Below are 13,080 nucleotides of genomic sequence, written 5' to 3' on the forward strand. Positions count from 1 at the left end.
CTGTCACATGGTAGGAGCACTGGCTGGCCGGTGCCATTTTTAAAGATGGCCACCGCCTTCGTAAAGATGGCCTGAGAATGGGAGATCGCTCCTGGGACCACCACTAGACCACCAGGTATGTTTGGGGGTATCGGGAGGGTGGGGGAAGCTAAGGGGTCGTTTTTAAAGGGTTGGGTGGGTTTTTTTTTATCAGGCCATCGGCGCCATTTTTGAGTGGCAGCCAAAATGGCGCCGATGGACCGAGAGTGGGAGATCGGTCCCCGCGCCCCCACTGGACCACCAGGTAATCGTAAAAAGTTTTGGGGGGGGGGGGGTTCGGGAGGGTGGGGGAAGGTAAGGGGTTAATTTTAAAGGGTCGGGCCTCACTACAAAAAAAAATAACGATGTGAATCGGAACCAATTCCGATTCACATCACCCACATCACCCACGATCAGATTTTTTTCCCCCCTCTAGCCGAACCCGATCATTAAGACGATCGGGCACCCGATTCACATCTCTAATATGCACATTCCCCCCAGATGGAGAGGCAGATGCACTCTAGGCTACATCCTCCCCTCATACTATGCAGTCAACAATTTACCTAAAGCAAGACTCCGTAACAAAAGGGAGGCGATCAAGAGTTCCATAGATAAGTATACAGAAACCCAGTTAGCTAGAAGCCTGTTTCCCCCAATGGGAACAGCTATGACTTACAGAGACTTACACATCCTAGCTAACTGGATGACTGCCCTATTTAATCAGACAGTCCATGCATTAAAACTACTCACAACAGAAGTTTCTCAGATTAGAGAGATAGCATTATAAAACTGCCATGCCTTAGACACCATTTTAGCTTCAAAGGGTGGTGTTTGTGCATTAATTGGATCTCATTGCTGTGTATACATGTCAGATTTAAAGCAAACCTCACACATACCATAGAGCAGATGGAAACAATGGTTGCTGATGCACCACTTTCAGACAAAACACCAATTTCTCCCTGGGACTGGCTATGGTCCTGGCTTCCTGATATTTCTGGTCTCAAAAAGGTGATTCCTATTATAATGATTGTAATTGTCTTAATTATTTGCCTGTGCTGCTGTATTCAGTGCATACCCAACCTCATATCCATACTGAAACCTTGCTTTCAGCCTGGATACAAAGATGTCTTGTATGCTGCTTAATAGGGAATCATGAGCCCTGCAGTAGTTGGCACACCACGCTGCACCAGCTCTGGGTGATGTGGAGAATCAAGAGCTCTGCGGTAGCTGGCACACCACGCCGACTCAGCTTTTCTCTCCATATCCCCCCTCCCCTATCTCCAGCCCATACGCAAAGCATAACAGGTTTCAGTAGGGGTCTAAAGCATGGATACAGAGATATTCGTTATGCTGCTTAAATAAAAACAGAAAAGATGAGTTGTGGGGAATTATGAGCTTTGCTCCTGATGGCCAGCAGGCCATGTCAGGGGTTAACTCTAACTTCCCTTCTCTCTGACCTTTGCACTGAATGCAGCAAGACTAGCACATCTTAAATCTCTAGCTTATAATTAACCCTCACTGCCTAAGGAGAGGATACCTAGCTGCCACGTATTCAGCTGCAGGCAAAAGACAGACACATATATGGTATAGGCTTCAGCAGCCAATGAAATGATTTGTACGCACCTCTTGAGCCAATGGTCTAATGACACTTCTGTATGCTATGGCTAAGAGAGCCAATGATGTGATGGCACATCTGTATGCTATGGAAGTATGTACAATAAAAGGGGGACCCACGGGAGTGTTTGGCCCCTTTTCCCTTTTGCCCTTCCTTTTTGCCATGAATCCTGCCTGATGTGTCTTCATCGCCGCAATATTGCACAACAACTTGCACATCTATAAATCAGGGCATTCTATCTATATTAATAAAACAAAGTTCCTCTGAATAAAGCACACCATTAAATTCCTCTAATTCACGGCTCCACCTTCTCACAAATTGCACAAAATTCACCGGTTCATTTTCTGCAGGTATATTTTCAGAGGGGCCTGATAAGGAATTATTTACCTATCCCTCTGAATCACAGTCTTTATCAATACAATTATCAAAAGCCATGCTTTCGTCATCATTCTCTACTGTGTCACTATGTGCTGATTCCCTCTCTGTGACAAACTTGCTGACTTTTCTTTTGGAAATTTGCCCCTTTGTAACATTTTCTCGGTCTAAAAAATAAAAATAACAAGGGGAGAGACACATTTTATTTCTTTTGCAATATTTAAGAAGAAATTTGTAAAACTATAACAGAATAAATACTTAACTATTTTGCTTATCTTTAGGTTTCTTATATGGTGGATCTTCATTTGGCATGCTCTCATAAATGTTGTGGGTCCTTTTTTGATTTTGAGGCATCGCTACATCCAGGCTGTTGATATGTGCTCAATGATGAATCCATCTTTGTAGTATTTTCTTGATCTAAAAATAAAAAAACCATTGGAGGTCACGCATGCTTTTGATGTAATTCAACATAGCTCTCGCTTTGAAGGAGGGTGGGGAGGGAAAGAGGAATTCGGATTCAGGGACAATAAACATGACTTTTTATAGTCTGGGAGGGTTCTGAAGCACAGACATTAAGAAAAAAAACCACAGAGATGCTTCTACAGTCAAGTCCAGAAGAAAAGCATATCAAGCAACACTGACTGAGAAATGGGTGTAACCTGCTCAGTGTGGCTTGCTGGACAGACTGGATGACCTACTGTAATTTCTATGTTTCTATGCTTCTATTTTATTCCTTTACAAGTTTTTAAGAAGAATTTTTGTAACATTTATAAAACTATACTATTAAATACTCACTATTTTACTTATCTTTTGGCTTGTTGTAAGGCAGTTCATCAGATTTCTTTAGCATATTCTGTTCTCAGTCTAATAATAAATAAAAAAAGCCACACTTTCTTTTTACAATAGTTTTAAAATCATATCTAAAAAGCTCATTGCATTATCTTTTTCATTTACACACCAGAGAATTATATGGAGTTTTGTATGCATAGCTGTAAAAATGCTTCCTTAATTTCATTTGGTTTATTCTCAGAGAAATGTGGAAGCTGTTGTTCTATGCTCAATGTCATGTCTGTCGTTGTAGGATTTTGTAGCTCTAAAAAAAAGCAACCACACTTTTTTTTTTTTTTACAACAGTTTTAAAATCAGATCTAAAAACAAAAGCTACAACAAAACCATTACTTACATATTAATTTTCTTCATTGCCACAATTTAGAAAGTGACAATTTATTAATAAATTCAGACTTCTGCCTTTCTTTGAAGAATCCATTTATGTTTCAATATCTTCAGACTCTAAAAGCTGCAGACTGGTGAACCTTTTCTGATCACTGGATATAACTTATTTCCACCATAAGGGTGTAACCCCCAGCAATCCTCTAAAGTCTTATGTATTGTATCACTGTCTATAGCCCCTCTCTGTCATATGAGGGACTTCTACTGCACATAGCCCAGCTCCCTATCGTATGTTATTCTCTTGTGTAGATTATCTTTTACAGACCTTTTGAATGAATTATCAATGCCTCTTTATGTCTTGGAGCACTTTATAAACTGTAGAATGGCAAACCTTTCTGAGGTTTAATGGTTCTTTGGTGTTCCTTCATCCCTCACACAGCAATTCTCAAAAGATATTGTGTATTGCATCACAAAAATAACTGCCCAAACTGTCATGTGTTGAACAAATGTAATGCCTATTTATTTATTTTTATATACCGATCTTTCATGAGAACATATCACCTCGGTTTATATTAGTTCATTTAAAAATACTTGCATTTCCAAAATTAAATGAGAAGAAGAAATTGCAATGTTTCATAATAATTTAAATACAAATAAAAAATAATTAATCATACAATGTATGCAGTTAAAGATGTAAGAGCAGAGATAAAACATAAAATCTACAACAGCCCCACCCTTATGGTGAAGGCCTTTCTCTTGAATGGCTTACCAACCAGATCCCTTGTCGTCCTCAAAAGACTTACCCTGATTAGATTATCCATTCACAGATCTTGAGTCCAGACAACTTCCCTCACCAAGGTCATTGCAATGTCCATTCCTTGGTTAATGAAAGGTTTTTCTGTTTCCTCCATTTTACAGTCTGTGTATTGTTGTCCATGAGGCTTAATAACGCCATAAGCATTGCTTGCTATACTTGTTTTGTCTCCCAAAACCTTCCATAGAATCTTAAAACACACTTGACACATTTGTTAATAGAGATATATGTTGTTATTAATTTTTTTTATATGTTTCTTTATTAACTAATTCATATACATGGCAAAATGTTTTAAACATCATTGTAAACTTATTTTTCCCTCTTCACATGGTATTTCATGTTCAATACGCATTTCTAAAAATACAGACAAGAAAAAACCTTGATAACACATCAGTTATAATGTTTTAAAAAAGGACTGGTACTTTCTCCCAGAGATGATGTCATTTATATATTTCATCATTAAAATCTCATCTGTAGGCCTAAGCATGTTGTTTAGTTTTTCCCACAGGATTTAGAGCACTTTTCACAATGGGATAGATTTTTAAAGTTATGCGCGGGCATAGATTTGTTCGCGCAACCCAACGCGAACAAATCTACGTCCGATTTTATAACATTCGCGCGCTGCCGCGCGCATGTTAATCCAGGGTCAGTGCTCGCAGGAAATCCTTTCAAGGGAGATTCTTCAAACTCTGACTCAGAGGAAGAGGATGACATAATTGCTTTTGCTGTCTGTGCTGCACCAATGGTTGATTGTGCTGCCATTGCTTTAGGTTTTACCACTTGCACTTCAACTTCCACAGGCACAGGTGGTAGTTGTACCCTATAGCTGCTGCCTACCCTTTCCCTCTCCTCCTACATAACAGGGTCTGACTGCCAGCACAACAGGTGCTGGCATATCTTCCTCTCCAAATTTCAATTTCTTGCAGCTTGTCATGTCTGTCTCTTCGGCTGATGTTTTGGATTTTTAAAAATCCCTTTATATTTTGGTTGAGGGACTCACTGTTGTCTTATAAAAGAATCCTTTGCCAAATGCTGGCTTTCTATGGCTTCTTCCTTTGCCTGACATGATTTGATTTTATCAGGTGCTGTACGTGCTTACTGTGATTTAAATAATGGATTGCACAAAAGATGTTTTAATCTTTATTATTTTCGATCAGGTGAATGTGAGTGACACTGACTAAACTGAGTGATCACTCTGTGTGTAAGATTCAACAACACATGGAGAGAATTTACTCCAGTACTATTTTAATATACTATATTTTCCTCTTCAGACTAGTGCACTGAAGAATGCTATGTGTGTGAGTACAGCCATGCGTGCACTATTACTGCAGTAACAAAATTAATCTACAAAGTTGCTGGCTGTACCTGTGACAGTAACTGCCTGCTTGCTTTGTAGATGTACTGACTCTGGTACACAGACCCAAACAGACAGAGAGTGTAGAAAAAGCTTCTCTATCTTGGACACTGTGGTACAGCTAGCACTAGCTGCCTGCCTGGCACAGCTGCTGGTTCACTGCAAGAGGTCCAAACTTAAATCACTCCACTGCAGACAGAAGCTGCATCCTTCAGCCCTTTCCCTCACAGGGAACAAAAGGCTTGATACACAAACCTTCCTCTTCTGTGGCAGTGACAGTGAGATGTTACAGTAAATAAATATTAAAAACCTGTGCAGCTGAATACACACAGCAGCCAAATGGATTGGAATGGAATGCTTCTGATGTTAAATAAGAGCGCACTGCTGGTTTAAAACATGGTGGAGTATGGAACAACACAGCTTCCATAACAGCTATCAATGTTTCTCCTTGAGAAAAAGATTCCAATGCACTTTTAAACAGTCTGCACAAAGTATAAGTATAGATAGAGATGATTCGCTACTTTATGAAAATGCTGATAACATTCCCTTATGTCGTCAATATGGTTTCCTTGCCAACAGATCCTGGTTACTCTCTGACCTCACACATGATTCATAGACACAAAATATTGGTTGCTATTGAAAACCCCTACATAACCAGCCTCAGACAGGGTCTATTCTTTACAATGAGCTTGAATGCAGCTTATGATTTTCTATGAGAAATGCAAATGAATGAAACAAATTACACTTTTTTCATTTGTGGGAAGTGTCCATTCTTATTTGTGGGCCCACAAATGAAATGAATTAGATCCATCATGGATTGGGCATTCTTTTTATCAGTCAACCTCCAGTGCTGACCCTCTCCCATAGCCTATCAGCCTCCACTCCATCTCTCCCAGGCAGCCATCAGCCTCCAGCCAACTTTCAGGTATGGGCCACCTCCAACCCAGATCCCCATACCTCCCCAACCAGACTCCAGCCTCGGGACCCCCCTTCTTCCCTTATCATCCTCCAGCCTCAAGACCCCCCCCCCCTTCCCCAGCCAGACTCCAGCCTCGACTCAATCTCCCCAACCAGACTCCACCCCCTTTTCTCAACAAAATAGTCCCTTACCTGCCTGCAGGCTGGCTTGCTTTCTGTAGCAGAAGTGATTCTGGCAGCACAGCATGCATCTCTGCATATTTTCTACTAGTCTCATGAGGCATGCAGTTCAGTGTGAGAATACAGACACCTGTGAGAAGTGGGCAGTGTGGCCAGCACTACTTCTACAGATCATAAGCCAGCCTGGAGAGAACTGCGGCACACTTCTTGTGTCCAACAATTTTGATGGGTCAGGGCCCTGGTGGCCTACCCCATTCTGAAGAGTATGGCTCCTGCTCCTTTCTTGTCCCATCCCCAACAGAGTCCACTCTGTGGCTTGAAGTAGAAAAAAAATTGCATTGCTTTCTTCCCTCATAAACTTTAATGGGACCAAACTATGGGGATCATTTATCAAAGTGCATTTTGCATGCAAAAAACGCCTTTAACGCATAGTGCGATGAAAATTAGAAAAAGGAGGGTTTTGGGGCCGGCTTCATGATTTGTGAAGCCATATTGCATGGCTTTAACTACACCTTTGTCATTTGTGTAAAGCTGTGCTATTTTTAGTAGTTTTGAGCTCCTGGAGATCCAGCCTAGTTATCAGGGCCCTTTTATGACCACTGAGAGAGAGAGAGAGAGAGAGACTAGCTGTAATGCCCTCATACTAGGTAGGTATTTATACCTCTATATGAGGCCTACCTAGTTACTTGAGGTGAGGTTTAGGTATTTGTGTAGGGGTTAGGGGCCACTTTGACATTCAAATTTAGACGTATGAACAAAACTGTGTTCTCTTGTGAAGATTTGATGACCTTCGGACCTAGCTTGACCTAGCTTGATGTTACCCAGGTAGAGAGTCCATCAAGCTAGTTTGAGAGAACATTGCATAAATCTCATCTTTGTGGATCTCCAGCAGCTTAAAATGGTCCCCCCAGTGGTTGTATGTTGTAAATACAACAATTCTTGCACTTATCGCAGTTTGCGCTAATACCTATGCGAAGCGCTAAGTTTGTGATAAACTGCCTATTACCATAAAACACGCCCCTTTTCCTATCACATGTGATATTTAGTGCATTTTGATAAATCCAGGCCTATATAAGCTGAAAAGGATTCAGATTTTTTGGAGGAAGATGGTCATTCAGTTTTGATGACCCAAACCAAACCAAAAGTACTACTAACACTTAACATTTTTATAGTGCTACATGACATACGCAGCACTGTACAAATATACAAAAAAGACAAAAAAACACACACACAAGAAAACATCCAAAAGATACCTCATTCAGTTCAATTTTCACATTTGGATCATCCAAATGGAAATTACTAATACATATAGCACACAAAAACGTCTCAATGGTTCAGTGCTAGTGGATGTATCTTCACTGGTAATTATACTACAACACTGAAAATATAAAAAAAGAACAGTAGCAGTAACATAAAAACAATATACACTAATCTTGGTGTATAACACTAATTATGGAATATATGGAAAATAATAATTTCTATCTAGGTTACCTAGTGGTAATCAAGGACTTGATTTCTAAATAGATGGAGGGAAGAATTTCATTGAAAATCAATGCTTTAGAATCCAGAGTATCCCCAAAGCATGGTAGCACAGTCTGACATAATTTGCTGAATGCTTCCTTCTGAGGTTTGATAATAGTAGGTAGTCCTAGATAAGTACCCAATAAAACATACACATTGGGGTTAATTCAATAGATACTGGGTCTTCTCCAGATTTTAATAAAATTGATAAGTAAATCTTTTTTTTTTTTTTGCACTGATTTGGAAATGAAGAAGCCGAAGTACTGACCCACAGGATTTCCAGTGTGTTAGTGGCCTCATTCGTATGCAAGATTTCTACCTATGCAAATAAGCTGGGCAGAAAATTTGCACATAACGTTGAGATCCTGGGATGGCTGACAAAATACATCTCTGAGGTGTAGTTATATCTTTTGCAAAAACTAGCCTGTGAGGGTGTCTTCATTTACCAGTTTGTGCTGAATTCTTAGGATATTGCATCGTAGTAGCTCATTATCTTAGACTATGCATGAAAGTTTACTACATGTGAAGACAGCCATTTTTCCCTTTGTTTTGCAAACAGACTCTGTGCATGTTAAAGCATATAAAAGTCTGAAACACTGGCATTTTTGTGTGCTTTAGCTCAAAGGCCTTCCCTCTTTCCTCCACCCCCCCCCCCCCCCCAAATCACGACTTAGCATATTAGCTTATAAGATCCTGGCGAACTGCAATCAATACACAATACAATACAGCAGTTTGATTTCTAGAACTCAAAAAGCAGTAATTATTCATATATGGTCTGATTGCAATATATTGAATTTAATGTAAACTGGCAAAAAAAACCCAACATTATGCTTCTGTGTTTCTTACATAAAATTGGTATTCACAGATAGATAGAGGTATCTTGATCTTCATTGTCTTCTATGTCACATGGGAAAGAAGAATAAAGCATGATATGTACACACCAGAGAAAGAGAAAACGGATGAGTTAAGAATGTTTATTGAAGAATGGACATTTGAAAAGTCAAGTGCACAAGTGAGACTCAGCCCTCAGGCAGATCTAACTTGCATGACCAACTCTTGACACAGCAGATGTCTCAAGCTGACATTGACCTTGGCAACTAAGCAATCATAATATTTTCACTAGAATAAACTGCTCCATATTTTTTCTGCAGTACAGAAACAAGTATGTTTTCTTAACATCAGAAAAGTTTTCTTCTTGTATTTTTTGCTTCTGCTAACATATTATTGGTGCATTTTAGCTTTTGGCAATGACAATTAGCTTCAGCAGGCTATGGAAAGGCAAGTAAATGTACCCCACATGTAAAAGCACCTATCTCTATGCATTCAAGATTACAAAATACCCATTACCTAGGGGTGTGCATTCGTTTGCAACGTATTGGCAATCCGCATGTTGCGGTCTCCACCGCTTCCCCTCTATCCGCTCTGCACTGCGCTTACCTACAGTGGTGGAAACGCCGCTCCCGCGGCTCTGTCGGTCCTTCAGGGCGTCCGCCATTACCAGCTCGTCTCCCTACCGCCACGCGTGCGCATGAGGACGCGCACTATGGTCGCACAGCCACCGGAAGTCTGGCCCCGCCCGGGCTAACGATGCCACGCCCCAAGCCTGATTTAACCGGCGTTCGGTTACCGTCTCATTGCCTTGCAATGAGGGTCGCTACTGGTTAGTAGTTCTGAGTTACGCTTCACTTGTTCCACGTTCCTGCTTTGACCTCAGCCTGTTCCTGACTCTGCTTCTGCCTGCCGCCTGCCATTGACCTCAGCCTGTTCCTGACTCTGCTTCTGCCTGCCGCCAGCCACCGACCATTGCCCGTGCCTGATTCCGCTCCTGCCTGCTGCCAGCCTGACCTGGGTTCGTCTCCGTTCCTGCTCACAGTCTGTTCCAGTTCTCAGCACGTTACAGACTCCGTTCCTGCTCGCTGGTTGCTTCTTCTCACGGCTCGCTACAGACTCCGTTCCTGCTCACAGTCTGTTCCAGTCCTCAGCACGCTACAGACTTCGTTCCTGCTCACAGCTTGCTTCAGCTCATAGCATGCTACAGACTCCGTTCCTGCTCATAGCTTGCTCCAGTCCACAGCACGCTATAAGACTCTGTATCTGCTCACTATCTGCTCCAGCATACGCCGGCCCCATCCAGGCAACGGACTACAGCATTCTTATTGGACTACCTTATCATACTCTCTGCCCAGGCCTTCTTCTACTATAGAGACTCTGTTCTCCTAAGTCCCAAGGTTCTAGGACCCTACGGGCTCCTCCTGGGGGGTTCCTGGTTCCCAGCTGAAGACCTCTGCCTGTGGCTCCGCCTCCCGACCTGCCCTATCTTTGGGGTTGTTCGGCCTAAGGGTTCACTCCTGGTCCGCAGCTTCCCAGACTACAACACCGCAATGTATAGGGCCATATTCGTTGTATAGGTGGGGAAGCGAAACGTATCGCGATTCACACGAATACAACGAATCTTCACTGAATTATTCGGCCGTCTAAAGGAGCAAATTTAAACAAAACCCCCACCCTCCTGACTCCCCCAAGACTTACAAAACTCTCTGGTGGTCCAGCAGGGGTCCGGGAGCCATCTACTACACTCACGCCGTTGGCTGCAGGTATTCAAAATGGCGCCGATAGCCCCTGTGACATAGTAAGGGCAAAGGCTATCGACGCCATTTTGATTATTGGCAGCTGACGGCCTGAGTGCAGGAGATCGCTCCCAGACCCCCGCTGGACCACCAGGGACTTTTGGCAAGTCTTGTGGGGGTCAGGAGGGTGCCAGCCGAGTGCCGACCGGGTGTCAGGAGGGTGCTGGCTGTCCATTGCTCCTACCATGTGACATGGGCCGACCAATGGCACGGTAGCCCTTGATTTAATAAGGTCAAAGGCTATTGGTGCCATTTTGAATACTGGCAGCCGGCGGCGTGAGTGCAGTAGATGGCTCCCGGATCCCTGCTGGACCACCAGGGAGTTTTGACAAGTCTTGGGGGGTCAGGAGGGTGGGGGGTTGTAAATTAAAGTTTAGCCGGGAAATGAATAAGAATGGAACGCATGAACGGATCGGGGCCCCCCCTTGCCGAATGCAACGTATCTGCCTCCCCACCAATACGAATACCAAATATAATGTGCAGTCCCTCTGCACATCCCTACCATTAATATGCAGTCCTATGGGATTCTAATGGAAAAATTATGAAAGGATATAACTTTTATCAAATTCTTTTTTGAGCTTGGGTCTCCTTCTCCCACAGACTAATGAATGCACATGGTGCCACCCTCTTCCCACATGCTGGACAGAATGAATCCATAGAATATCTAAGCTCCCTGAACTGAGAATGCCATGCCCTAGCTTTATTAAACATATCGATTCTGTGTCCAGTGTGACCCTCTAAATCTTTGTGTCATGAAAACACCTGTGGGTTTTATGAAAACTCTATGACTGGGATTTTTTTTTTATGACAAAGGGCCAGTTTTCCTTGAAAAGCTACATTTTGAGGAAGAATTGCCTGCAGGTCTATAGAAGATTCAGCACTACTTCAAGAATTTGCATAGGTCTGTGGTAACAATTATTCTATGTCAGGACTTGCCACATAGACTGCACATTTTTAACAAAATTAAAATTTGTAGTTTTTTTAATACCATGAACTGAAGCAAATCTGTAGGATTTCTGGAGCTGATTTATTTGCACACCTTCCAGACCTCTCTAGCCTGAATGCATGTAGCTTCTCTCTTCAGTAGCAATAATTAAAAATGATCTATAATATCAACATTCATTTAGAGCTGCTTATACTGAGTTATTTAGTAATTACAGTATCATATTCAGGATTTGCATATTTTAGTAGATTGCTGCTGTGGATGGTTGGAAGCACTATGAGGCTTATGTACTATCCAGCATTAAGCATGATAATGCAAGTTAGCTGGTTCTAATACTGGCTTTTCATTGGACTTTAATGCCCCAAGTATGAAAGTATTACTATGCAGAACTTGAAGAGTTACCTTAAAAGCAGTGTGGCCATGGTATCCCATACTCTACATATTAGATTTTCTCCCGCTAACTTGCCCAAGATGTTTAAAAATGAACAGCTCTTCCATTAAATAGTCTGGGTGATAAAAACAGGGCATATGGATGTTGGATAGAAAAGAGCTTATAATTTTCCAGGTTCTCAAAGTTTTAAATGATTTCAGCTAAAGCATTGTATATTAGCAGGGACAACTGATATCCATTCATTGTATCCTCTAAAATGATTTTGGGGTTCTATCTATTGTATGTTTGCAGAATCCATGATTGTGGGTTGCCTAAGGGTAGAAAAAGTGTGAGAAAATGACGTAGATGCCCATATGAAAACTGCACAATGGGCTCATTTTTAGAGCAAAACATTGGGGGTTCTAATGTTCACATTCTTAACACATATTGTATTTTATTATTGTAAAAGTATTATTGTAAAAGTATTATTGTAAAAGTTTTTAATCTCAATACTCAGGAAAATGGTAAACATGTTGATTTTGCCACACAGAGACAGAGACATTCTCACAATTTTTTTTTAATTTCTATAACAATATAAGGACATTTTGGAGAAAGGTATGGGAAAGGACGAAGAATGTGAGCATTCATTTCAAATTATTCTTTGCATGGAAATAAAGGTAAAAAAACAATATGAAAATACCTTTTATTGGACTAATTGAATACATTTCTTGACTAGCATTTGGGTCCAGAAGAAATAAGCAAAATTATTATTTGGAAATCCTGTGCAATTAGGGAAGATATTTCTGCCAGTGATACTGTTCTTGACCTTAAAACTCATCTAAACAACTGGAAATAGAAGTCCTTTCTAGTGTTGCATACTTGGTGAAATATAATATCTTTGATATACAAAAAACCCTGCAGATCATTATGTATCACAAGGGCTGTAATTGCACTTCTTTTGTTGATTATTAAACAATACAGTAACAGATGAGTTAATGTTATGTTCACTAAATGGAATTTGTACATACAATTTCTAGTGAATTCAATACAAATAATGAACATATAGACCACTGAATGACATGCAAGCTATAGAGATTTTTTTTGTGAACCTTTTTCACTAAGTGAAGGACAGCACAGCACTATTTGCTACTGTACAGTTCACATAAACCTGGCCT

This window comes from Rhinatrema bivittatum, chromosome 3 (genome assembly GCF_901001135.1).
Source record: "Rhinatrema bivittatum chromosome 3, aRhiBiv1.1, whole genome shotgun sequence".
Classification (NCBI taxonomy): Eukaryota; Metazoa; Chordata; class Amphibia; order Gymnophiona; family Rhinatrematidae; genus Rhinatrema; species Rhinatrema bivittatum.